This window comes from Dasypus novemcinctus, chromosome 7 (assembly GCF_030445035.2).
Source record: "Dasypus novemcinctus isolate mDasNov1 chromosome 7, mDasNov1.1.hap2, whole genome shotgun sequence".
Lineage (NCBI taxonomy): Eukaryota > Metazoa > Chordata > Mammalia > Cingulata > Dasypodidae > Dasypus > Dasypus novemcinctus.
Window position 1 is genome coordinate 49,190,809 of NC_080679.1, and position 24,020 is coordinate 49,214,828.

Consider the following 24,020-nt stretch of genomic DNA (forward strand, 5'->3'; position numbering starts at 1 on the left):
GGAAGCCCTACAGCCTGGCCTGCTTACTTCTGGAAAGTAAGAGAGAATTGTTGCTCTTGTTAAATCCACTTTATTTTTGGGTTTCTGTGTAATAGCCCCTGAGTCAATGCCTCCAACAGTTAATAGGTGGAACTGTCTTCCCCCAACCTCTGAGATGAAAGCAAACGTTTACTCTGTAAGAGGGCATAAAAATATACGTACAACCTATTTTGTAAGTTTGATAAAAGTCTAGCTCTGCCTCTTTAGGTGTTCCTCCTTTTGCTTTCAGAGCTTACTCAAGGCAAATATGATAACATTTTAGAGGCAGGATTCAGTTAATCTTTATAACTGGCGTGGGACAACCAGAACCCTACAAATGAGTGTCTGAATGCAGAATCCTGCCTGGGGCCCAGTTCCTGAGTCCAGCCTTGTGAGTTTCCTAGGTGGGATGTCCCTGAAGTATTTCTAGCCAATCCACAAATCTTGGACATCTCAGGTTTCAACAATGAAAACCCGTATCTAATGTTTATTTTGACAAGAGGTAAAAATAGCTGAAAAACTTATAGTAGTTGCCTCCTGAGTGTGACCTTTCGATTGAGTCTTCATACTGCCTATTTGAAAGGACATTTCAGACCATGTAACAGTGGCTGTAGTACTTTTTGCCCTTATAGTATCTTAGCTTCTTTTTGTGTGTTTTTTCTCTGCTCTCTCTCTGCAGTCTCATACACTCCTTTTCCCTAGAGTCCTCATAGCTTTTGCTTATTATTTGCTTCTTCTGCTTTAGGTTTTCTGCTTTTTGCCTTCTTTTAGTATGTCTCAACATTTTCCCTGCCCTTCTATATGACAGTTCTCTCCATATGAGTTACATTCAAATACCCTGAGATAAGATCTCACTGAGTTGTTTAATCACTATTCAGTACACTTTACCCAGTACCCTATCAGATCCACTATCCAATACCCTCTCCTGGGGTCGATCTCTCATGCCTGGTCACCTTGAACGCCAGTATTCTTTCTTATGCCCGTTGAGAGCTGACACCTTTAGGGCAGAAACCAGTCTCTGATCTGGATAGTTGTTGCCAAGGTTGCAAGATACAGTTAACAAAGGTTGAAAACTTGTGCACAAAAAGCTATTTCTAGGCCTTTTGTTCTTGAAAGGAGGACAGACACTAGGTTTCTTAGACTCTTCTGTAATGCTTTCCTTGATGCTCAAAGCCAAATGGTGACATAAAGTTTACAAACCAGATATAATGATAAAATTCTGACAAGTGTAGTTAATTAAATCCTCTCAACTGATGTTTATGGAGTGTCTGCCAGACAAGTGCTAGACCAGTCATCAAGTCATCCAAAAAACTGAGTCTAGTGTTGGGGGGAGAGACAGTGAACAAATGATGAAAGAAACAACTTGTACTTCTTTCTGTGGCATGGACTAATTAGGACAAGGACCTAGGAAGTGGTGCTTAGGATAGGCCCTCAAATAATCTAACCACAGCTAGAATTTGTGCCTAAAAGGAGGAAGATAAATATATACTGCAGGCTTTATTTGCATAAAGGTAGTTACAATAGGAGCTAAGCTTACAAAGATGCACACTTTGCCTCATCCTATGAATTTCATATAACAATGAGCATAAACATCTCTTTATACTCAAAATATGTTGCTTAAGGAACCCACCTTAATCAAAGAGCTATGTGTTCGCCTTAATTGAAAATATTATTGATACATCGTCATTTTGCTCTGTCATTTTTTTTTGCTATGGCATTTGCTATGACATATTACTATGTCATTTTGCTATACAGTCAATTATTTTTAATGTTAGGATTCACTGGATGAAAGTAGGTTTCATTACATTTAATTTGGAGGGTTTATGGGTTCTCTTGGGAGCCATAGAATTTAATAATCTATTAAGTGGTTTTAGATTACTTTCAGTACTTGGAATCCAGTGATACATCCCTTTAATAACTTGGAAACAAGAAAAGTATGATTGTCCCCTGAGAGTTAAATTTTAAAGTCACTGTGTAATGGCGCAGAGTCAGAATGACTACAGGCCTGCCAGACTGATTGAATGTATGAGTATGGTTTAAGAGAAAATGTGTCGATGTCACGTGGGGTTGGTCAGTTGTCAAAGTACAGAAGATGCCAAAGTGTGAGCCCTGGCCAGCCCCACTGTAGATATGGCTGTGTTAAACTACTTTAATGCTGATTAAGCATTCAAATCATATTGCAGACTTTTCCTAGTACAGTCCTATTTTCCTTGCCAAAACTATATTAATCAAGACTGTTTTTATTTGCAAGGGATAAAAACCCACCTCAAAGTGGCTTAAACATAAAAGCGAATTTATTGGTTCTCATAATCCTGGCCTCAGACATGGATGAATCCAGGCATTAAATGAGTGGTCAGGTAATGTCTCTCTCCATCTCTCAGTTCTGCTTACCTGTTTTGCTTCATTTTCAGTCATGCTCTGAACATCTCCCAGCTTACATCTTCACAGTTTTAACAAAAGTTCCACAGTTGAGCCTCACGAGGTGTATGTCTATCACTGAATCAATTGCTATGGGAATTTCAGCTAAAAAATTGGCTAGTCCTGGGAAATGTGTCCACCCATCCATCTAAACCAAAGTTTCCCATAATGGGGGAATGGTAGTTCCCAGATATAAAATTCCATTATCAGAATAAAGGAGAATGGATTTGGACAGGGGGAAACAGGTTTTCTCTGTAGTTCTATTACTTGATTTCCATGTGATATACCTACAGGAAGAAAATGCATTTGCCCCTGTATTAAGTGTGTTAAGTGTGTTAAGTGTTAAGGCTCCTTGACAGAGGTTTCCCTATAAATTAATACATTCAGCACATACAAACACACACCCCTCAAGACTTACACTAATGTGAGTTTTCTCCCAAGAAAGAAGTCTACTCTGAAAGTGGCAACTAATCAGATTTAAAAGACTCTCAGGCGGAAATGCAAAATCTGGGCTTTGACAAATGAGAGATGAAGCATGAAGCCATTCAAAATCTCCTTTCTTTGCTGTTTCCTCTTCCTTTTTCAATTTCCACACAGATGACCACTCTGTGTGTGTGTGGTTTGCTGGTGTTAAGAAGGGCGTGGCAACAGGAAGATGTGAATTGCCACAACAGATCAGACTATCATTTAACCAAGTTTGTATTTAATATGAATACTCTTTAGGGACCTCCGAGTTGACTTGATATTTGAGAAATAGCACTATTATTTTTCCCATTTTTACTTCATGCTGTGCAAATATGACTTTGGATGGAATTCATTTCCCGGAAATGGTTCCTGTGGAATGGTGAGGTAATTTTGCAACAGTGGACAGAGGCTTTCTGAGCAGACGGGGAGGGACGATACTGGAGCTGTGGAGGAGGGAGGAGTGGCTGTTCAGTCCCGGCATTTCACTGTTTCTCCCCTTCCTCTCCCTCTAACAGTGAAGGTGCTCCTGCCTGCTCAGATGGTAACATTTTACCCTGGTCTTTCAAGGGCCCATGAGACATAGTGAGAGAGGCTGTTTGTCTTGCTGGAGAGGCCATCGAAGGTCCCCTGTGTGAGGGCTTGGGTAAGGAGCAGGCAGTGCTTCCTTTGTTGCTCTGGATGGAGCTGTGCCAGTTCTCCTGAGGAAGAATGGTCTCTTTCCTTTGATGCTGGTCATAGATTTTATAGCACCTACTGTGAGAGCTGCTTGACAGAGTCACTTTGTTTGCCTTCTGCAGCTTTGTATCTCCTTGGCCCAGCAAAACCCTGGCATATGGAAGCCTGATTGTTGGATGAATTGAATGCCATGAGAAGTCCTGACCAAGGCTCTGTAGGTATTTTTATTACCAATTTACTTGTCTTTCTGAAGAAAGGTCATTAATCCATGCCTTAGAATATGAAGGGCAGCACAGAAAGGTCTATTAAATACTAAGAAGGAAACAGCATTAAAGTTAAATTTCTACAGTTTCTTTTGCATGTCAACAATATTGTTTACATTTGTGCGGAGCATTTTATATTGATCATATAATTTCTTTTATATGAACATTTATACATACATTAAAAATGCGTTATAGTATTTCCAGAATTTTCTTTTTGGGTTGATCTTTAGAAAGTATTCTAAGTTTTCTATGTAAGAAATAGGCTTTTTTAAAATTCTAAGATGTTAAGTACATCTAAATATGTAACACTCTTTACTCGTAAATTTGTATTGAACCTAATTATTGTCAAGTATTTTCTGTTTATAACAATATTTGACTAATACAAAAGAATCTATAGTATATGGAAAGGTACATACAAATAATAAAATCACTGATTATGCCATCTCCTACTAATGCCACCTGCTAATATTTGACAAGCTTCTTGTGGTCATGTTTTATTTCCCTTGTATGTGTGTGTATCATACTTTGAAAATTGAGGTCCTATTTTATATATCTATAGATATATAAAAACTCATACATGCTTGTATACATGGACTGTCCCTGGAAGGACAGAAGATCCATTAATAGAAGTTGCTTCTGGTGAGAGAAAAGGAGTGTGACAGAGACTTACTTAATATTTACCCTTTTGTCATGCATATATTACTTCTTCTAAAAATATGAATAAATTCCCTGAGATTATGTTATGATCATTTTCCCATGTCAGTAAATCATATCTTTTAACTGTGGCTTAATTTTCTTGCATTTCATTTTCACGTCACACATTCTGGTGTTTTGGCATGTTGGATTTGCCTTTCTCTTTGTCTAATGTGTTTTTTTTTAATTAAAATTTTTATTGAAGTATATCATTCATATATGAACATACATAAACAATAAGTGTGTAGTAAAAGTTGTGAACTTAAAAAACAAACATGTATATCATCTTATAGGGCTCTCATACATTCTCCCACCACTAGTACCTTGCATTGTTGTAAAGCATTGGTTACAAACTATGAAAGAACATCATCAAAATATTACTACTATGTGGGGGCGTTTTCAGGACTTGGAGTTGTCCTGGGTGGTGCTGCAGGGACAGTTTCCGGACATTGTATGTCCTCGCATGCCCCACTGGGTGGACTGTGGGAGAGTGAGGGCTATGATGTGGACCATTGACTATGAGGTGCAGTGGTGCTCAGAAATGTATTCACCAAATGCAATGAATGTCTCATGATGATGGAGGAGATTGTTGTTATGGGGGGAGGAGTGGGGTGAGGGTGGTGGTGGGTGGGTGATATATGGGGACCTCATCTTTTTTGAATGTAATATTAAAAAAATAAAGACAAAAAAAATATTACTACTAACTATAGCCCATATCTTACATTTAGTGTATTCCCCCCCATCCACCCATTTATTAACACCCTGAATTAATATTATATGTTTATTATAGTTCATGAGAGAACATTCTCATATTTGCTTTGTTAACCACAGTACATTTTCTACCACAGGATTCATTATATTATACCGTTCCATGCTATGTACAGTTCATTCAGATGTATACTTGTGGCTCTCATATTCATCACAGAGATGTGCTGTCATCACTTCAGTCAATTTTAGAATGTTTTCATTACTCCAAAAGAAAAAATCCCATACCTTCTTATATCCCCCTATTGTTGTCCCTTAGAATTGATGTAATATTTTTGCCTTTGCTGCAAAAATATTACAATTTTGCTGTTAGCTATCTTCTGTATGTTACATTAGTTGCAATTTTCCTGTGTATCACCATATTCTTAACACTTTATAAAAGAAAATTCTTATATTTATACTGTTAATCACAATCTTTATTCACTACTGAAATCACTTTGTTATACAGTTCCTACAGTATTCTCTAGCTTCCTTGCAATTGACATTTACATCTGCAGTCTACCCTTTCAGCCACAATCTCATTTATAAATCAGCAGTGTTAGTTATATGCACTATAATGTGTTACCATCAATTCTATTCACTTCCACACTTTTACAATAAACCTTATTAAAAATTCTACATACATTAAGCATCAGCTCCCATTCTCAACCCACATTCTATCTCCTAGTAATCTATACTCTATAGAGTTTAGGTTGTTGGGATTTTGATTGGGATTGCATTGAATGTATAAATTGCTTTGGGTTGTATTGATATCAACAATATTTAGTCTTAAAATCCATAATCATGGAATATCCTTACATTTATTTAGATCTTCTTTAATTTCTTTTATCACTGTTTTGTTGTTTTCTTTGTACAAGCCTTTTACATCTTTGGTTAGATTTATTCTTAGATATTTGATTCTTTTAGTTGCTCTTGTGAATGGAATTTTTCCTTGATTTCTTCTTATTGTGCATTGCTTGTGTATAGGCATACTACTGATTTTTGGATGTTGGTCTTAAACCCTGTTTATTCGTCAGCCAAAAGGGTGCTGATGCAAAATACCAGAAATTGGTTTGTTTTTTATAAATGGTGTTTATTTGGGGTAGGAGCTTACAGATACCAGGCCATAAAGCATAGGTTACTTCCCTCACCAAAGTCTATTTCCAAGTGTTGGAACAAGATAGCTGCCTAAGCATAATTTAATCACACCCAGGTAAGACCAGTTTACAAACATAATATAATATCTATTTTGGAATTCATAACCATATCAAACTGCTATACCCTGCACTTTGCTGAATTTATTTATTAGCTCTAAGAGCTTTGTTGTGGATTTTTCAGAATTTTCTGTATATAGGATCTTATCTGCAAATAAGGAAAGTTTTGTTTTTTCCCTTCCAATTTGGATATCTTTTATTAATTTTTAAATTAATTTTTCTTGCCTAACTACTCTGGCAGGAACTTCCAGTTTAATGTTGAATAACAGTGGTGACGCTGGGTATCCTTTTCTTGTTGCTGCTCTTGGAGGGAAAGCTTTCAATCTGTCCCCATTAAGTAGGATGCTAATTGTGGGCTTTCAGTATATGCCCTATATTGTGTTAAAGAAGTTTCCTTCTATTCCTAGTGTTCTAAGTGTTTTTATCAAGAAAGGGTGCTGTATTTTGTCAAATGCCTTTTTAAAAAATATCAATTTCAGGTGATCATGTGGATTTTCCCTTCATTCTTTTAATATGGCATTTTACTTTAATTGATGTTCTTATGATGAACCATACTTCAATACCAGAGATAAATCTCACTTGATCATGGTGTGTAATTCTTTCAATTTACTATTGGCCTTGGTTTTCTAGTATTTTGTTGAACATTTTTGCATCTATGTTCATAAGAGATAGTGGTCTGTAGTTTTCTTTTCTTGTGGTACCTTTATCTGACTTTGGTATGAGGATGATGTTGGCCTTGTATAATGAGCTAGGAAGTGTTACCTCCTCTTTAATTTTTTTGGTTGACTGAGCAGAAGTAGAGTTAATTCTTCTTGGAATGTTTGGTAGAATTCCTCTGTCAAACCATCTGGTTGGGGGCTTTTCTTTGTTGGGAGATTTTTGATGACTGATTTCAGTCTCTTTACAAGTAATTGGTTTGTTGAGATCTTCTGTTTCTTCTTGAGTCAATGTATGTAGTTGGGTGTTTCTAAGTCTTTGACCATTTCATCTAGGTTGTCTAACTTATTGGCCTACAATTTTTCATAGTACATTTTAATAATCCTTTTTATTTCAGCACAGATGATCTGAGGATGGTTTTATGTACATTCTTTTGCCACAGTGCCTAATTTCCAAGTTTCATTTTTTCCCCTTAAACTCTTTATTTTGAAATAACTTCAAACCTACAAGAAAGTTTCAAAAATTATACACTCATACAGACAACTTCAACATAAACACCCCCATACCCAGTCTACCAATTTTAGCATTTTGCCATATTTACTGTATCATTCAGTTTCTTTCTTCCTTTCTATCTATCTGTCTATCTAATCTATTTATCATCTATTGCTATCTAATCTAATGCAACTATCTCTTTATCATCTATCTACCTATTTTCTAAGCATTTGAGAGTAGGCTGTATATATCATACTTCTTGAATATAATTTCCATTTCCTAAGAACAAGGATATTCACTTTATCCAGGGTTCGTTCTTTTCTTTATAGTTCTTGTTACTCAAATTATGTGTCATGTAAATAAGAAGGCCGATCATTTCCTTTCGTGATCACTCCATGGAGAAAGTGTAGTGATCAAAAATATTGTACTTCCTCATAGTGATTTCTCTTCTTTGTTTCAGAAAAATGTGTGATGAAAGAAGGTGCTGTTTGAAATTTAAATTCCTTAGGCACAGATACTCCTGCTTTTTTATACTTGATTACTATGTACTGATCAATTTCATTGACATCAATAGATTTCTTTAGTGTACTAATTTAAAGATTAATGTGTTGGTCATTAATGGGTAGAACAATCACTTGCTCTTTCAGTTTTTAATAAAAAGGATTATTAAAACAACTGACACTTTACAGGAAGCTCTTGCTTTTTTCTGTCATTCAAGCCTCCGTGCCTCCTGTGAGGAGAGATGGGAGGGAATATTACTTTCATTTTACACATTTGTAAAATGAGGCTCAGAGACTAAGGTCCTACAGTGGTTGAAGTTCTCAGGCAAGTACTTAAGAGTGTTCAGAGTTTCTCTACCAATCCTTTAGTCTCAGCTTAACTCGCTAGAGTAATTCTGGAATTCTGCTACTATTCATGCCATTTAGGCAATAGTTCTTTACTATTAGATGAAAACAGTTGAATAGAGTCTTTCTTTTCTGACTATGACTTCTTAATACTGGAAGGACTTGGTTTCTTTGTTTAGGAATATTTAGAAAACACTTTATTCTCCCCACCTTCATGTGTACTTCAGCCTCTGAGAAATTCCCATGGCGGTGGCCTCCTTTGATATAGAGGCAGCAGCTAGTTCCCAGATGAGTGCTTTTATTTCTGGTTGTAAGTTTTAATGAGCAGTCTGCAAGCTGGTCTCTGTTCCCTCATATCACCAGGGCTGTCCTTCATGTAAATATGAAGGTACCTGGGAGGAACGCTTCTACAGGCAGAAACAAAAGTGTCAGGACATATTGACCTATAAGACCTTTGTGCAGTTTTAACAACTCAGACTTTTCTACAAGTTATCTTTATCTAAATTCACAAGGCTAGCATGGAGAGGTACTGGCTGTATCTGTGACTAACTTAGCTCTGAAGTAGCTGCCCTGATGCAAGAGTAACCCTAACTGTTCCACAAATGTAATGTGGGCAGTTCTTCAGAACTTCTTTGCAGTAACCATTTCTGAGTAACCCTTGCTGAGTGCCTGGGGGGTAACTTTCACGTTGCCAGAATGAATGTGGTGATACTGTGCTGGCTAGCAAATTATCCTGTTCACTACCTTCACAGTTTGCCAAAGGGTTATCCAGAACACCCCTTACCAGAATCTCTTGGGGTAGGGCCTGAGAAGCTTCATTTAAAACAAGCTCTCCAAGTGTTCATAGATAGCTCTAAAATTTGGTAACTACTGACTCCTTTATTACTGCCTGTCTTTAACACAAGCAATTGGGACATACTCAGGCCAAATCACTTTGGGTAAGGAGTTGGGGAGGATATACAAGTTCGAAAAACCATTGAAGTTCTTTATAAGGTAGAGAAACAATTGGCATTCTCAGCAGCCTCTGTTGGATTTCATAGTTTTTCTTCCAAGGGCTGTTGAGCCACGCCTCAGCCTGGCCTGTTCTCTACCCTAGTTCATGCTGTCCCTGGTTTTCTGAGAAGTCTCTTCTCATAATTATAATCATCTGTCCCCTGTCTCGTCTGCTTGGCAGGCCCAGAACTCTGCCACTTTCTGATTTCAGCTCAGATTGAATTATAAGCTTTTTTGGATCTAGCTGTCTCCAATTCGAATGTCTGAATTCCTCTTGGATCTCTTGCCTCCCATCCAGAGCCCTTCAATCTTCTACTTCCCAACCCATCCCTCCATATACTGCAGAGTCCTCAAATCCCAAACTGCTTCTCCCAATATGCTTTGTTGTTGTTGTTGTTGTTTTTTTTTGTTTTTGTTAATGTCTGGGGGCACATTTTCTTAGAAATTATGCTGCAGTACTTAGGGGTTAGGCTCTCCCACCTAAGCTGAGTTCCCTCATATGATAACTGAATTAGTTTCTTAGGTCCAAGAGGCCTGTGATGTGGAGAGTGAAGGAGAAGGGAGAATAGTTTTCTTTCTTTTGCCTAGAATGGGAACAGCCTTAGGCAAAACTGAATTAAGGGAAGTGGATTTGGCCAATGGATAGAGTATCCGCCTACCACATGGGAGGTCTAGGGTTCAAACCTAGGGCCTCCTGACCCATGTGGTGAGCTGGCCCATGCACAGTACTGATGCACTCAAGGAGGGCCGTGCCATGCGGGGGTATCCCCTGTGTAGGGAAGCCCCATGAGCAAGGAGTGCACCCCATAAGGAGAGCTGCCCAGCGCGAGAAAAGTGCAGCCTGCCCAGGAGATGCGCCGCACACACGGAGAGCTGATGCAGCAAGACACAACAAAAAGAGACACAGATTCCCAGTGCTGCTGACAAGAATACAAGCGGACACAGAAGAACACACAGAGAGCAGACAACTGGGGTGGGCAGAAGGGGAGAGAAAAAAAAATCTAAAAAAAAAAATATTTTTTGTAATTATTTAAAAAACAAAACAAAACTGAAATAAAAAAGAGTGCGTTTTTACCCTTTACTTCCCTTTCACTAATTCCGCTTTTTCTGGTCTTTGTATTTGAGGCTAGCGATCAAACATGAGTTGTGAGTGGACTGTGTCCCTAATAGGCATGGGGAGCTCTGGGTTTATTCATCTACAGCTGCTTCTCCTTTCCACTCAACATCATCCTGACACAGCCATCAAGGACCAAATGATTACATTGGCTTTCTACCTTTGTGGGTTGATGTTTAATTTATTCACATAGCATAGTGGACAGTAGGTGGATTGCTAGCATGGTAACTTGTAATTCTCAGCCCCTACACTAGAAAGTTGGTTTTTTTATTGCTTCTTTTCCTGTTTACCAATGGTGGAATTCTGAAGTTTTAGGGGCAGAGATACATAGACAGCAAGGATTTTGTGAGGCTGAGCATGCCATATTTTAAGATTTATGGGCTTTAGACATATACTCTGGCAAGTGAATACCAGCTAACATTTCTGATCTTTCTAGCCTCGCAGTGTCCCATATACACAATGCTTCTATGGTATGTCACAGTTCAGAGTGGCAAATCAGGTACCTAGGAAAACAAATGTACTCAGGATTGACAAAGTCAGAGAGTGTATCTACCTTTATAGGAGCATCAAAATATTCTCACATCAGGTTACTCTTCCATAAGATGTAAAATCATTGACTTATCCTGTGCGTCCTCTCTATCTAGCCTTGGCCATTTGGAGAAATTCGTATCTCTTTCCTAAACCTTTGAGATTTTAGAACGTCATAAAGTCTTCAGGGCCCCCTTTCCCTTTCTAGATTGTTCTGAAGTGCTCCCAAATTATTAAGCCTAAATACCCATTTTTTTCTCTAATTGAAGTTAGAGTGGAAAGCAATCTGATCAATTTCTTCATAGTCTAGTGATTCCCCTGGAGGTAGTTGGATTTTTTTAAAAGTGATGCTTATTAACTCATATCTGTGATTGATGGCATCTGAGGCAATGTATCATAATGAAATTAGGAATTTCAGAACATTAAGGACAAAAGCAAAGGGAGAACATAAAAGAACTTACGGCAGTTTGTCTTTGAGGTCTGATCTAAGCTGTTTCTGTTTTCTCTAACTTTTCTTCTACTTTTGATTCAGTAGCATCTCTGCATTTCTAAAGTGGTTATAGTGATTAGGGGTAGGTGAGATGGGGAGGGAAAGAACAGCCAGGGGTGATGTGTAGATATGTATTTGAGATTGACTGTACAAATGTGCCACAGTTTGACTCAGAAAGATGTATGGCAAGGAGATAAGGAAGTTTAATGCCATATTCATATATGATTTGCAAGTATAGTGCTTGAAGATATTATATACCATCTAATTTGTCTTTAGAAAATCTCTTTATCTTTCAGTAGGCCATGGAAGGCATTCCACCAAACTCACCAAAACTCTGCCTATGGCATGTAAATCTAATGTGGTTCAGTATTATATTTCTAAATATTGATGTATTTGGAATCCTGTGCTTTCCTATGCATTAAGAAATAATAAAGCTAATGTGGTCAACAGTTTGTATTTCTCAATGGTGGTAAGGACCAACCCACATCTATTTTACTACTAATCTGGATTTTGTGTTTCTTTAGATGGAGCTTTTGCCAACTTTCTGAAAACACTACTTTTATAGCAGTGCTGTGGGAAAGGAAGCCAATGAAGCTTTAAATGTGAATTTTTAGGGGTTGACTTTTTTAGCAGTTGAAGGAGAGTGTTTTTTTATTATATTGACTGTTTATTCTTCAGTTATTTTGTTGCACAAATTTTTATGGATTGAAGACCCCGGGCCTCCATTAGTTGGGGGAGGGGGTTAGCCACTTTGTTAATATAGGGTGTACCATTTCAAAAATTTTCTCCATTTAAATTTGGGGAATTTTGTTGCAGTTGAGATAGGATTTAATTTTGGCATCTTAGGTTTGTGGCAATATGATTTGCCTCTAATATGATTTGAGGCAAGGAAACCACAAAAAGCACCCTGTTCATTCTAGTAAACCCTGTCTCTGTCAGGTGGACCCACTGGAGTGGGCAAAATGAGCAGCATCTTGTTTCACAGTAGAGATTGACAGTGGCGTGCCATTGTGTTAAGCAGGTTTTTGGGAGCTACTTTTAGCTCTTTGAAAAAGTTGTATCTCAAAGCCCCAAAGCTCTCTACTGTGTCAAAGCAGCTGGCCTATATTCACCAGAATATGAAGCCTCTCTCTTGATATTTATAGGAGATGGAGTGGAACATAAGAGAATAGAAAAGGGAAAGACTCAGCTATCATTTCAACCCCTGTTCTCATTTCTCAGACTGAAAAGATTCTTCTGTGGCCCTTAGGCATGTATTAGTTAAAGAGAAGGAAAGTAACATCACCTCCCACCCCCTGTGTTTCACACTCACTGAATCTTAAAGCATTTTGCTACTAATATTTATTTCTGTTTAATAATCCTACATTTAGTGCTTGCGGCAGGGAAGCACTGTATAATTTAAGAACAAAGCAAGTAAGGATTTTTTGCTTCACATACTGAAGACTCATTTACAGTCAGATTGAACCTTTCCTGCGGTCAGAAAATACATCTGTGAAACAGGACTATAAATAGCTGCCTGTAGAGGATGTTAAAAGCTATACATACAAGATTCAAGTTGTCTGATCTCATAAAATTTAGGACACAGAGTTAGTTCTTAACAATTAGGTGGGAAGCTTTCTGATACTCCCAGGCACAAAATGTTAGTTTCCTTTTGTTTTTCTTGAAGAGTCATATTATCACTAAAAGCAAATGAAATCAGAATTCTGGGAATAGTGTGCAACAGTAAGTCAAGGAGCAATATTAATAAACAAATCAAATCTCAATATCAAAGTAGCAGATGGGTTGGACCAGATAGTTAATGGCATTGAGGACATAAATTATGCACAGTAATCAGTTTCCACAAGACTGGTATTACATTTTAGCCCTAAACAAAATTTGGTTTCCTTTCCTTGATGCAAAGCAGATGTGGAAGAGGTTGTAAAGCTTTCATTTTATGCACTTAATTAAATTCTGGAATCTAGCGTTGACCTCATAACTGTTTTATTGTGAGGTCATACATTGAGCCAGAAAAAAAGTCAACCTAGTTTAGGGTGACAGTAACAGAGCTAGTTGCCTAATTAAACACATTGCTAATGTAAAATCAAGAATTAAATTATATATATATATATTCTGTTTCCAGTGCCACAGATAAGGATATGTAAGATTTTGAGATTTAAAATAGGAGCTCTTCCAACCTAATATGTGAAAATTGAAGGGGAAAGCAGGAGGGTAGAAAGGCACGTGAGAGATACAGGGTAAGAGAAAAAAAAAAAAAAAGGAAAGTAGTCTTGGCTGCTATGATTGAAAATAATTAAAGGGTGAGGTTCATCTCTTGTGACCGAAGTTGCATCATATTATAGAAGAAGCTCTAGAACATGCCATGTCAATGATAGCTATTAGTGTGCTAGAAACAGAACCTTGGAAATAGACACAAGTCATTGGTTGCCAATCCTCAAACAAGGTAGGGATCTTTGCTACAGTTTCTCTACAGGAGATGAGGTGGTCTTAGCTTGAACATTTTTACAGTATTATAATTTATTAGTACACCAAAAGATCAGCCCTCTAATCCCTGGTTGCCTAGAAGAATTGAATCATTGTAGCTAAGCTTCTGTCTTATTCTTATAACAAACATGTTTAAGATGAAATTGAAGTACTATCTAAGGTAAAGAGATAGTAAGAGGCTGCCCTCAGTTTGTCTCCAGACCACATAAATTGCATGCTATGAATCTGAAAAAATTATAGCTAAAGAAACTATCAGCTAAATTTCTTCAACACACAACTAATCCTCTCAACAATCCTCAAGTTATGTTCCTTAACATTCAAAAATATTTTGAATGTATTTTCCTAATTAGATATTTTGGGCAGCAACTTAGAAGGGTTCACTAAGCTGTGCTAAATCATGCCAAACTAAACTCACCTTCCTTCTCCCCCTGCTCCTTTATTCTCTCTTTCTCTCTTTTTTTTAATTTAAACTTTTGTCCTTGCTCCTCCTTTCCTCTTCTTTCTCCCTAGTAGTGCTACTATATGTACAATGAAACAAAAATATGGAGCTATATCTAGATAATAGCAAGGGAATTGACAAGATCTCTCCAAGTGGCCTTGTGGCCAAGGTGGAGGCACGTGCCCTGGACAATTACACGTTTGTTGCCAGTTGCGTGCCAGCACATGCTAGGTGCTGGCAACGCAGTGGTAAGCAAATGAAATGTGGTCCCTGACCTCTAGGAGAATATAGTGTATCTAAGGAAAGAGATTGTTAAAAAAATTAAAGGCAGTAAAATATGTTGAAGTAATAATGGGGGGAGTTTAGGGTCTTCTATTGGAGTACATGTTGGGGGATCTAATGGACACTTGAGCTAGGGAGTTTCTCTCTGGGATGACCTTTAAGCTGTGACTCGGAGGGTAATAACTAGGTAGCTTCACATTAGGAGATTGTAGAGTATTCCAGGCATAGGGAATAGCATGCACAAGGACTCAGAGGTGAAAGAGGACATGGTCTCTTTACAGTCCCGAAAAACATTAACTATGGCAAGTACATTTGTTATGATATAGACTAAGCTACTATAATAGTAACCCCAAATTACAGTCAAACAAGACAAATTTCTTTCCTCTTAGGGGTAGTTTGGAAGTATTTAACAAGCCAGGGTGGTTAGGTGGCTCTGCACTAAGAGGTCATTTTGGGACTCATGTTCTTTTCGTCTTAAATCACTTATTCATCAATGAAAAATTGCATCTAGCATCCCTTATACTAATTAACAAACCCTCGGTGTATAAAATGATAGCTGAAAATGATAGAGAAGTCTACTCTTGGAATACATATTGAGGGTAATACAACCCAGTTTTAAGATTAAGGATGATCTTGCAGAGGAAGTGAGAACTCGGGAAGAAGCTGAGGAGATGAAGGTTATGAGGTAAGGGAATTCCAGGCAGAGGAAGAACATGTGCGAAAACTGCATGGTAAGAGGGAACCTGATGCATTTAAGGAACTGAAAAGCACTGGGAATAGTTAGGGCATTGGTTAGCGTGCAGTTTAAGGACCTGCAACAGAGAGGTTGCAAGTCATCATGACTCAAACAAGGTAGATGTTTATTTATTTCCCGTAGAATAGTCAGGACTTGCTGTAACATCCTGTGGAGGGTAGACACCTGAACTGGGTCTTGAAATGCTAATAGGAGTGAATTTCCTGATTGAGGAACTTAACTGTTAACTAACTGGCCCTTGTTTATAAATTAACATACAGACATATATATACATCACATATATATATGTGTGTTTGAAAGTAAATTACAATTTAGGTCTACAAACTACGTTAAGGGGTTTAAGATTTATCCAAAGGTAATGGAAAGGAGGGAATTAAGTTTGCAATTTAGAAAGGTGGTTCTGGTTTTTATGTCATGAATGGTTAGGGGGGCAAGTCAGGAAGCTGGGATTCAAGTTAGATTATGATTAAATCCAGGTGTGAAAGGATGGTCATCTGGATTTGAAAGGGGATGGTTATCTATTAGACTTAATGTAATTAATAGGCTACACTTCATTGGGAGAGGTTTGGCAGAAAGTATCCATTTTAATCTATTGCTATCTAGGCCTATATTTAAAACATTATACAAATCACATGATTTGTACAGTCCACAGGTTTATTTAGATGAGGGGTTGCAAAGTCAGATATTTATTATGGAGAAAGTGTACTCAGTACCAACTAATTGTTGCCATTTGAAGTATGTTCATTGTTGCCAGATCTTCTGATTTTTGTAATATTCTTGGATTCTTAGATTTTTATATGTAATTTTCTGATTTTTATGTTGATACCTACATAAAAATTAAACACAAACAGATAAAGCACTGTATAGACTAAAAATTATAGGGCCAAGTAAAACAGGTCTAAGAGTGGGATTTGGTCTGTATACATTAATTTGTGACCTCTGTTTTAAGGCTCACTAATTGTGTGTGTGTGTGTGTGTGTGTGTGTGTATGTGTTTTTGAAGTCCCAGGGCCGGGGATTTAACCTCACATGTGGGACCTCACATGTGGGAAGCCAGTGCTCAACCACTGAGCCACATCAACTCCCCTGAGTTGGTTTTTGTTTTTTTTGTTTGTTTGTTTTTTTGTTGTTTTGTTTTGTTTTTAGGAGACACCATGAACCGAACCTGAGACTTTCCAGGTGGGAAGCAGGTGCTTAACCGCATGAGCCACATCCACTCCCTTACCAGCTGTATGTTAGGGTAAACTACTATAACATAAAATCCAATAATACACTGACCAAAAGACAGAGATGTCTGTTTTTCATGTCCATTGTGAATGGGCCAGGTGGTTGGACATCTTTGCTTGTCATGGTCAATCAGATAGTTTCCAAATTATTGTTCCATTGTCTCCTAATGTAGTGTTGTTCACCTGCATGGTTGTAGTTGGGTCATCATCATGTCTGGATATCTGTCTTCACAAAGAGGGAAAGAGAGAATGGATGAGGCATGCCCACTGTTTCAATACCCTGGCACTTAGCCATAACAACTGTTAAAATTTATTTGTGTTTTTTCAAGCATAATTCCTTTGTTAATGTTCTTTTATCCTTTCAGCCTTTGACTCTGTCATGATGGGTATTATTCCTATTTGACAAGTAAAGAAATGAGGTTCAGGTGGGTTGTGATTTGCCCAAGATCACAAAGAGAATCTGTGGCAGAAGGACTGGCATCTGCATACCTTCACTCTCTTTTAATCATAGTAAATGCCTTTTAAAAATCATTTAAAATAATATTATTTGAGTTCCTAATGCCAAACAATATTTAATCACTCACTAAATTGAGAAGAGAGATGGCAACATTTATTTTTCTTCTTGGGTAAATTATGTTTCCCTTCTCAAGTATCACTCTTGATGACTTCTGGCATCACTCTGGGAATCCACAAAAGCCAGCAGCCCTTTGAGAACCTTGGTAGATGGTATTGCTCAGGTTGTACCAGTACTTTCTTTTGTCTTAAATGTTACAGTTTAATTATGTGCAAAAACATTGGTTCCTTAATGCTATGGTTTCTACATGTGGTTATAACCCTCAACCTCATTCAATTTCTGCTTCTCAGAAAACTGTTAGAGAGTATCATGGCCAGAACTACTCCATTAATCAACTCACTCGTATTTCTAGGTAACCAAAGCTCCCTGCACAGGTAAATGAAACGTCAATTGACAGTTCTTAGGGCATTCCACTAATAAAGATGAGAGAATTTCCAGATACTTGACTGCTTTCATTCATTTTTACCCAAGCCTTTGAATGAAATATTTAAATAGTGAATTTGGGAGTTCTGGAGAGTGAGAAGTTGTAGGAATGTGGAATTCTCTATCCTCTTGCTTTTATTAGAATTAGGAAAAGAACCAGGCATGACTACGTAATTGTGACTGTTCCGATGAAGAATGGACAGAACAATGAAACAGTGATGTGTTGACAATGCCTTGGATGTGCACAATTGAATAGCCTTCTTTTTGTTTTGTTTTGTTTTGCTTTTTGAAGGGCCATCATGTTTTGGTGGGCAGGGCCCGGGATTGTAATGCCAGGAACCAGGGTTCTAGTCCCAGTGCTACAGCATGACTTTGAAAATCTCTTAACTTTTGTTTGCTTCAGACAACAAATCCTTTCCACATGGGGAGGCTTGATGCGTTCTACCTCCCATGTGGATAACAATATGGTGGTAATGTTGCTTCTATATAATTTAATTTATGTAATTTAAGAAATATATTTTATTAGTCAATTTCCAATAATATAGGCACCAATCTTAACCTAATTTTTAATTACTCTCTTGGTAAAGCATCACACATTTATGCAATTGAGTCATTTAAATAGATATATTTAAAATTCAACATCATTTTTATTGAGGGAAGAATTGGACCTATTAAATAACAGCCCAACTGATCTTTCGGTAAATACAGGTGAACACTAATCAAGACTAGCACCACAATTCTATTTGCCCTTGCCTCCTTCATCAGTGATATCTCTTGAACCTTTGCTATAGGACTCATTTTCTAGAAGAGGAAGATGAAACTTCGAGAGGAAAGTAGTTCAATGTTTTGTGGTCTCTATAAACAAAAAAGTAATCCTCATCATTATATTTTTAAAATGGTTTAATTTTCAGAAATGGGAACCTGATAGACTTCATGCTCATGAGCTTTCTTTAAGCATTAATTTACATGACTACTTATAAAAATTTAACCAGGGCATAAAAATCACTTAATAACACTTAAATTTTTTCACTTAAAAATTTCCAGGAGAGGGGAAGCAGACTTGGCCCAGTGGTTAGGGCGTCCGTCTACCACATGGGAAGTCTGCGTTTCAAACCCCGGGCCTCCTTGATCTGTGTGGAGCTGGCCCATGCGCAGTGCTGATGTGCGCAAAGAGTGCTGTGCCAAGCAGGGGTGTCCCCCGCATAGGGGAGCCCCATGCGCAAGGAGTGTGCCCCGTAAGGAAGGCTGCCCAGCACGAAAGAAAGTGCAGCCTGCCCAGGAATGGTGCCGCACACACAGAGTGCTGACACAAGATGATGCAACCAAAAGAAACACAGATTCCCGTACCGCTGACAACGACAGAAGTGGACAAAGAAGACGCAGCAAATAGACACAGAGAACAGATAACCGGGGTGGGGGGAGGGGAGAGAAATAAATAAATAAATCTTAAAAAAAAAAACCCAATTTCATACTGTCATGAGGGACCCTCTTTTCATAGTAATAATGAAATAAAAGAGCAGTTGCGCATGGTAGAGGAAAAACCCTTTAAGTGACAGTCTTGGGAAGCAGATATGGCCCAAAGAATAGGGCGTCTGCCTACCACATGGGAGGTCCAAGGTTCAAACCCAGGGCCTCCTGACCCGTGTGATGAGCAATGCTGATGTGCACAAGGAGTGCCGTGCCATGCAGGGGTGTCCCCCGCGTAGGGGAGCCCCATGCTCAAGGAGTGCGCCCCATAAGGAGAGTCGCCCAGTGCGAAAGAAAGCGCAGCCTGCACAGGAATGGTGCAGCACACATGGAGAGCTGACACAGCAAGATGATGCAACAAAAAAGAGACACAGATTGCCGGTGCTACTAACAAGAATACAAGCGGACACAGAAGAAAACACAGTGAATGGACACAGAGAGCAGACAACTGGGGGAGAAAAGGGAGAGTGGAGAGATATAAATAAAAAATAAATCTTGAAAAAAAAAAAGTGACAGTTTTGTGTCCAGTCCAGGTTCTACCACTTTCTGGCTTGCAGCAGCGGCAAATACTTTACCTACAAGAGACCTTCAATTCTTCATATGTAAAATGGGATGATATTTACTATGAAGATGAAATACTGCTTTTTTCCATGTCTGAATCAGTCCTAGAGTGTTCATACACTGTAAGGCCATTAGGTATTAGGAGGAATATGATCAACATTAGGGAAGAGAGGAGAGGCTGGCCCTGCTAGCTTTAAACACAAGGGTTGAATTGTGTCCCCCAAAAGATATGTTCATGTCCTAATCCATGTACTTCAGAATGTGACCTTATTTGGAAATAGGGTCTTCACAGTTGGAATTAGGCAAATTAAAATCAAGTCATACTGGAGTAGGGTGGATCCTTAATCCCCTATGACTCATCTCCTTATAAGAAGAAGGAATGCCATGGAATGACGGAGGCAGAAGATTGCTGGCGAACACTGGCCTCTAGAAAAAGGCAAGGTAGAATTCTCCCTTATAGATTTTTGACTCCTAGCCTCCAGAACCGTGAGACAATAAATTTGTTTGTCTTATTAAGCCATCCAGTTTGGGTTCTATATTACTCTTAACTAGATTGAATTCTCTTCTGTCTGTCTCCATGTTAGCTATTGTGCTTAACTGTGAAACTTGATGAATGAATTTCATTAAAAACTTACGGTTGAAAAAACTGTTTTGAATATTGTATTACAAACTGCTCTAGGCCATTTTGGCTATGCGCAACTATTAGATTTCTTGTTTTGGTAAGCATTTCTAACCTCTAATAGTTAGAAATAACTTTCTTACGAGGTTATAACAAAAGCAAGTTTCACAGTTCTCCATTGTACTTAAACATTAATCATCAAGAAGGTGATTCATACAATCAATAATCATACAAGCTGTTCCATAAGCTCTGTGAATTTCCAGCTCTCTGTCCTTCTAGGTGATCTTTATTTTATTTTATTTAAAAATTTTTTTAATTAATGGAACACAGGAATGTTACATTAAAAAACATTAAAAAAACAAAAAAATAAGAGGTTCCCATATAACCCACTCCCCACCACATCATTTTTGTAAATTGTATTTTTTGAAGATACATATATCACAGAAAAACTGTTACACTAAAAAATATAAGAGGTTCCTGTATAACCCCCACCCCACTCCTCCCACACCAACAACCTCCCTCATCATTGCGGCACCCTTGCATTCAGTGAACACATTTTGGGGCACTGCTGCACTACACAGATAATAGTTTACCCTGTCGTTTACACTCTCCCCCAGTACATTCAGTGGGTTATGGCAGGATATATAAAGTCCAGCATCTGACCCTGCAATATAATTAAGGCAACGCAAAATCCCAAAAATGCCCCCACATCACATCTCTTCTACCCTCTCCCTGCCCTCAGCAACTACTGTGGCTACTTTCTCCACCTTGATGTTTAAATTTCTTCTATTACTAGTCACAATAGTTTTATAGTAGAATATCAGTAAGTCCACTCTATTCCATATTTTATTCCGCCATTCTGTGGACCCTGGGACGGCGATGTCCCTCCACCTCTAGATCAAGAGGGGGCTTAGATTCCACTTGGATGATGGATGCAATTCCTCTGCTTACAGTTGTAGGCACTCTTGATTCCCCGGTGTGGTGGTTGACCATCTTCACCTCCCTGTAGCTGACCTGGGTAAGACCAACAAACCAGAGAGTAGGAGTTGCCACTCTGCTGAGGCTCAGGGCCCAGCTGGCACATGGGCAGTCCAGAGATTCAAGTCTCCTGAGTATGGACCATCCCTAGTGCCAACCACAGGTTCAGTAAATGTGACAGAAGAGGCATGTGTAGAAAAATCACATCTGAGTCCAGCTCCATCACTCTCAGGAGCACAAATTCCAAAGTAGGGCCCTTTGACAGGGCACAGAACTCCAAATCCATCTGCCATAACCATATACCCTCTGAATGTACTGGGGGAGAGTGCAAACTACAGGGTAAACTATTATCTATGTAGTGCAGCAGTGCCTCAAAATGTGTTCACTCAGTGTGATGAGTGTGCCACAATGATGGGGGAGGTTGGTGTGGGAGGAGTGGGCTGGGGAGGGTGGGGGGTATATGGGAACCTCATATTTTTTAAGTAACATTTTTTATGTGATGTGTATATCTTCAAAAAATACAATTTATAAAAATGATGTGGCGGGGGGGTGGGGAGTGGGTTATATGGGGGAAAAAAAAAATAAAACAGAGTATGGGGCTGTATAACACAGGGAATCCAGTGGTGAAAGATTGACTGTGGTTAAGAGAACAAAACTAGAATGCTCTCTTATGAGGTATAACAAATATATAATACTAATACAGTGTTAATTATCAGGTGGGTTGGGATAAAATACACCAAACATAAGGTATATACTACTAATATATTGCTATATTAGTAGTAATATTTTGCCAATGTTCTTTCATAATCTTTTTTTTTTTAAAGATTTATTTATTTCTCTCCCATTCCACCCCCCACCCCGGTTGTCTGTTCTCTGTGTCTATTTGCTGCGTCGTCTTTGTCTGCTTCTGTTGTTGTCAGCGGCAGGGGAATCTGTGTTGCTTTTTGTGGCGTCACCTTGTTGTGTCAGCTCTCCCTGTGTGTGGCACCATTCCAGGGCAGGCTGCACTTTCTTTCGTGCTAGGCAGCTCTCCTTACAGGGCGCACTCCTTGCACGTGGGGCTCCCCTAGGAGGGGGACACCCCTGCATGGCAGGGCACTCCTTGCGCGCATCAGCACTGCGCGTGGGCCAGCTCCATATGGGTCAAGGAGGCCTGGGGTTTGAACTGCGGACCTCCCATGTGGTAGACGGACGCCCTAACCACTGGGACAAGTCCACAGCCCTTTCGTAGTCTTTAACAAATGTTTCACAACAATGCAAAATGTTGGTGGTGGGGTGATATATAGGAGCCCTGTATGATGATATGCCTGTTTGTTTTGTAAGCTTATGATTACTATACACTTAATTTTTTATGTGTGTTCATATATGAAGTACTTCAATAAAATAAAATTAAAAAAAACCAACACACATACATTTCATACTGACTCTGCTATGGTATTTTAAAATAAATTCCAGGTAATATAAAACACTTGACTGGTGTTCAAGTTCAGTTTAGGCTAAGTATGAGCTATAGATTATTGATGAAAGGGAATCTTTAGTTCTTTTAAAAATGCATAACATTTAACCTTAATTACAAAAAAGCACTACTTTTGTTCACTTGTATAAAATATGGAAAATACAGAAAACCATAAAAAGTAAATATGTCTAGTTCACATAATTACCATCACACTTGTTTTCTTGGTTTAAGCATTATTTTTTCCCTTAAATCTCATTATTCCTATGACCCCTAGCAACAAAAGAAATTGTCAGAAATAACTGCAGTCTATGAATCCACATTTATCTTTCTTTCGGTGTTTTAGGGAAGCTTATGCCCTTTTACCATCAGGGCTGCACTAAACTGATCTGAAGGTGGAGGGTCAAGGACACAAAATGTTTCCTAGCTTAAAGCATTGCTTTTGTTAAGTAGGATTTCTTACGGAATTTTACACTTCTGTGTTTTCAAGAAGTAATAAAGTATGCAAATGTTTCTCAAGACATAAATTAACATGCTGATGTCACAGATGAAGCAAGCTGCCAAGGTAGTTTTTAAATTTTTATTGATTAAAAAATTTTTTTTTTGGTACAGTTTGTTGAGTTACTGATGTGTAACTGTGAGAATAATTGATAAAAGTGACTTTGCATGTCTGCTTTGTTGGTGAACCTGTGAAAGTAGAGCTGGGCAGCAAGGAAAAATCAAGCTTCATGTGAGAGGGTAGTTTCAGTCCTGACTCCCCCGCCTTCTAAGGTTTGAGATTGGTCATCCGACTTAACCTCTCTATGCCTCATTTCCTCACCTGTAGCATGGGGATAGTGATATAGTGCACAAGGTTGTATTAACAGGTAACATTGCACCCATCACTCTGTACTACATTATATTAATTGAAGGTACATTCAGTTACAGTGTAAGTGAGGGTTACATTAACTGAGTTAATGTATGTAAAACACTTAAATACATGGTAATAATTATTAATGTTAAATATATTTCTGGAAAAGAATTGTAAATGGAATCAATTCCAGCCCTGAGACAGGCATTTATTGAGCTCCCTCTGTGTGCTAGACTTTGTGAATGGCAGTAGGGACTCAGAGAAATGAAACGTCCTGGTTTTCAAGACATTGTGGATAATTGTAG

General features: G+C 38.4%; 1 protein-coding gene across 15 annotated transcripts in view; it reads left to right on the top strand.

Annotated features, from left to right (window-relative positions):
- The window catches only part of HECW2 (HECT, C2 and WW domain containing E3 ubiquitin protein ligase 2), a 469,060-nt gene that overhangs the window by 108,674 nt on the left and 336,366 nt on the right, over positions 1-24,020 (top strand). For 9 of the 15 annotated variants that reach the window (XM_058300431.1, XM_058300432.1, XM_058300430.1 and 6 more), the window contains exon 2: positions 3,699-3,790. The exons of the other annotated variants lie outside the window; for them this stretch is intronic. The gene's annotated coding sequence lies outside the window, so the exon portion shown is untranslated. The remainder of the gene's footprint in view (positions 1-3,698; positions 3,791-24,020) is intronic. 15 annotated transcript variants of the gene reach the window in all.